The following is a 5163-nucleotide window of genomic DNA, read 5'->3' as shown; positions in this document are numbered from 1 at the left end:
CTATAAATTATAAAATATAACTATAAAAATATAACTGTAAATTAATTAAAATCTAATATTATTAAAAGAATATTAAATTCTGTGAGTTTTTGGGATTTTATGTATATCATAAATCGAGTTGTCGTTTCTTTGAAATTAATTTTAAACAGACAAAAATAATAAAATTAATCATAATTTAATTGTGTCATATTATGACTTGGACTTACTATAATACGACAACTTTATTATTTTTCTGTTAAATGGTTTTTAATATTTTAAATGATTTGTGATCTTTTGACTTTAATTTTTTTTAATTGTCTTTTGGGACTATGAAGAATAAAATCATATGACATAATATTCACATTATTTAGATTATAAACCCGTCGAGTTGTACGTTTTTATTTAACTTGGTAAAACTGAAGAAACGTACATAACTGATGATTGGAAATCTGTATCACGTAATTTCTTATTTAATAGAAATACAATTAATATGTGTCATTAATAAATATAAAAAATGGAAGTAGATACAAGAAACTTTTATACACGTTCTCGTAACGCTTTCCAAAACTATCCGGAGTTATCTGATTCCTTTCGCTTCATTATTTTCTTTCACTCTCTACGACTTTTACCAAATAACGAAAACAGCATAGGAATCACCTACGTAAAGTAGTAATAACAGCATGTTTTTTCATCCGTTTGTTTCTTCTGCGTGCACGGCTCGTACAGTCATAAAAGAAGAGGAAAGTTTATTCAATACACTATTAAACGGAAATATTAAAAAAGTGAACTTCGTACATACGCGCTCCTTTTCTCAAAATACTTCGTATACGATTTCTCGTAAAGGGAGACCGATAATCTAAACACGTGGCTCTGAGATGGTGAGAGACCTTTTGACCGATACTCTAAACATACTATATTGAATCCGTGCGGGATGAGGCCGCGAGTCATCCGTCCAGCACGTTTGCCATCGCCACGTTTGCGAGCAATGCATCATTACGAACAAGGATAGTCCGAAAATATTCACCGAGCGCGGTTTTCGTTGTGGAGGACTGAGCAGACGTCCCTTAGAAGCTATCCAAACAAACTTGCATAACCACAAAGAAAATTATCCAATCGCATTTCTATCAAGGACGCACGTGAAATTGGATAATTTTCTTTATGTATACGTTTATGCAGTTACGCTTCATGCAATCATAATTTTATCTGTGGATAGATCTTTAAGGTAAATGTACTAGTTAGTGGACATGATCCAATTATTGGATGAAATGAAACATCAAAATGTTAAATATTAACTTTTTAATGATATGTACGACTCTAAGTAAATTTGTTTATAAAAATTTAGAGCCATATTAGAGCCATACACTGTTAAGTCTATAAAGTCAAATTTAATTTAACGTGAGTCGCCACTGTTCCTATTCAATATTATCGTTATTTTATACTGAAACAATGGTTATTTGACTATACAGTGTCAATTTGACGATATAGTGTCAAATTTAATTATCGTCTTGGTAAAAAATAACGATATATTTAGTAGCAATGGTGGCAACTAACATTAGATTAAATTTGATTCTATATATTTAACAGTGTATATATCATTAAAAGCTTAATATTTAACATTTTTGTCATTTCCAATATTCTATAATTGGATCACGTTCACTACTGATACCTACATTTACTTTATACTGTTAAATTCGTAACGTCAAATTTTGATATCCAATTTGAATTATTTCTAATTATTTCTATCGATCACCACTGCTACTATTCGTAATATTGTTAATTTAACTAAAACAATAGTTTTAAACGATTTAACTCAAGAAATATATTAAATTTGACACAAATGTAGTGTTTATTATTTAGTGTGGAGTGCATACATTAATTTAGACGTTATTTACTTCTAAGCAATTAAATTAAGCAATTCGAACAGAGAAATGGATTTACATTATTTTGACATATGAAAGTTAACAAAATATTATTTAACTCAAGGAATTGATTTACTATTGCTTCTTTGATATCTAACAGTGCAGCAATGTGTTTCTTCTATAAGCTTCTCAAATAAATAGCCATAATTTTCGCGCGTCTGCAGCGTTGAAATTTCAACTCCTCGAAGTTACACAATGAAAAAAAAGATTGGTTGCTGCAGCAAATTAGATGATAAATATGGCATAATATTTTTAATTGGTTGCAGTAGCTAATTTTTAATTGCGTTAGCCTGTCCGCAATGTCAGTATAGGCAATATTTCGATAGGCTAACGCAATCAAAAATGGGCTGCTGCAACCAATTAAAAATGCCATATTCAGTCAATCTTTCAATGTAGTCGATCTTTTTCGATTCTTAGTAACGGAGAAATTCTGCAAAGTAGCTCGAGATAAACGCTAAAATCTCATACGTCATATTGTCTCACTTGTATACACCTAATTATAATGATAAACAAGTGTGACAGTTTTACCCTACACTTGCATTATCGTTCGCCGTATATTCGCTAACGACGTGACGCGAGATTAGCGGTTTATCGTGCATTAAACACGCGTATGCCGTTGCATAAAATCTCTATAATGATCTCTTATAACCGCGCGAGAAAGAAGTTTATCCCGGTAATCTCCAATAATCTCGCGCGAACAGATTTCTTCCCGAGGCACCGAGAACTCGGGAAGAGGACCTACGTTTTCCGGTGACAATCGTGACCGGCAGATGGAAAAGAGCGAGAGAGGAAGGCGGAGATCGACTCTGGCGTTCATGCTTGTCACTCGCGTGCAAGCGCCGTCACACCTCGTCGATCGGTGACCGATCTCGGCCCGGCGTCGAGGGAATTCTTAGCTCGGCAATTTCCGGCGGAGGAATCTCCGGCAACGACGATCTGGCATTCCGTCATTAATTCCGTCGGCGTGATCAGTCGCGATCGCTCGCCGATCAACGATCCGACGATCCGACGTTCTACCGTCGTCGCCGTAACGCGACGTTCGGTCGATCGGTCGGTCGACGAGATAAGCGACGGCGGGCCGAGCGATGATCAGACACAACGATAAATCGCGGCGAGATCGCGTCGACGGCTTCCTCCTGCACGTCGGCGTATTTGGCGTGCGGCAGCGACAGCGTCGTCGTCGTCGTCGGCGTTCTGTCCACGCTTCCGTCGATTTCGTCGCACGCGCACGCACATTTCCGGCGGCCACTTTCCGCGCCGCACCGCGCAGCAACCGCGTATAAAGACGCTCGGATCCGCGCGGGCGGACTCGCTCGCACTGGCGCACGTTCTCGGCTCGTCGGCTCGTAGCTGGGACACGGCATGGCATAGCATGGCACGGCACCGCCGCTTAGGAGTACGGAGACGAGGAGTCGGCATGCTCCAGGAATAGAAACGCCGAACCCGAACCGAGCGTGCGGGCGAGCGTTGCGCCGGGAGCGCGTTCGCCTCGTCGCGTCGGCGACGCGAGAGACTCCTCGCCGCCGCCGCTGCGCCGCGCCGCGCCGCGTCCACCAGGGTACTCGTCCCTAATTTAGGACCGATTCCTACCGCGCGGCGTCTATTAACTCGGATAGGGGTCATTTTTATCTTCCACCTTTCATTAGATCCAAGAAATATGATGATTTCGTAAATATCAAAAATCATCACAATAGTATACATTATGACGATAATGCTATTACATTTAATGATGCAGTTTGGTGAATTTGGGATCTGTCTCATATGTCTAAATAAGGAACTTTGTATATATATATATATATGTATATATAAATGTGTGTAAAATGGACCTTTTTAAATATAATTCTCTTATCAATGCTAAATTTCTTATATTTTATCGCGGAATGATGAGAGACTTCTACATATATTTAAAAAATATTGCATACTTTCTCTCTCAATACTCATTGCAACAAAATGGTTTTCAATCGCCATTTTTGTTATTATATTTTATTTTACTCTTTTATTTTATTTTATTCTTTATTTTACAGTTTGCATTACAAAAAGAAATATCCGCATAAAAATATAATACAATAAGTCTTTTATATTCGAATATGTTATCGCAATGAAATAATTTAATGACTGCAAAAGACTAGTCTCTTATATGTTCGATTATTATCGCTCCAAATTACATGATAAACAAGAGAGCCACAAAGATCTGTCGATGGGTAAATTAAACATTTGATTAAATACATAAACATATCTGTCATGTCATATCGGGATATTTATGTAATTTATTTAACTAATAAATATCCCATGTGTTTTCCGTATTTAACAGTCTCTGCAAAAAATGGAATTGGAAATTAATACATTCCGTATAAAAATGAATGTTATATGTATACATATGGAACAGGCCAATAAAGTCAATATTTAATAATAATAAAAAATATTTAACAATACAATTTTATAGTTAAAATTTTCACATTTTAATTCCTTTTTATAAACATGTCTATTTTTTTATTGAAATAATTTGTCATCCAATGAAATTATCGCCAAATTTTATATTATACAACATTCAAATTATACAACATAGAAAATTTATAATTTTTTTCATAATTTTTTCACTTTGTTAAAAAATACGTGTAATACACTTTTAACGTTATTTTGGCATTCAAATGATGACAAATAATCCAGTTTATTTACTGGACTAACGACTTGTAATGCATTAATTGACTGTTGGTTTAGTCTGTTTATTATCATTATTGATGTTATTAATAATATCAATTTATTAACATTAATATCTGTTTATTAATATTTAGACAGTTAATATTTATTTATTTATTTATAGCAAATTTGAGATCAATATTCATCACATTGTGATGAAGCTAATGAACATTTTATTGTATTATTTTAAATTACTAATTAATATTATTAATTAAATAATTATTTTCTTACTATTTTTTATTAACAAAAAGGACAGTTATTTTAATACTTATACGAAGAAATGTAATTTGAAAGAAGATAGAATAAAATACATCTGATTTTCGTATTTTAAGAAAAAATATCGAAGTGAAAGGAAGAATAATTTTTTTTTTCAAAAGAAGAAAAGAGGAAGAGATTTCTTAAGAATCATTTTTGGTATACAAAGTAAAATTTATTTTACATTTCATTTCAAATATACACACATACACGCACACACACACACACACACACATGCGCGCGCGCGTACCGTAATTACCGTATTCTTTCTTTATTCGGTGATCGATCAGTCGGTAATTTACAAGACAAGTTC

Source organism: Atta colombica, unplaced genomic scaffold (assembly GCF_001594045.1).
Source record: "Atta colombica isolate Treedump-2 unplaced genomic scaffold, Acol1.0 scaffold121, whole genome shotgun sequence".
Classification (NCBI taxonomy): Eukaryota; Metazoa; Arthropoda; class Insecta; order Hymenoptera; family Formicidae; genus Atta; species Atta colombica.
This window is presented reverse-complemented; position numbering follows the sequence as displayed.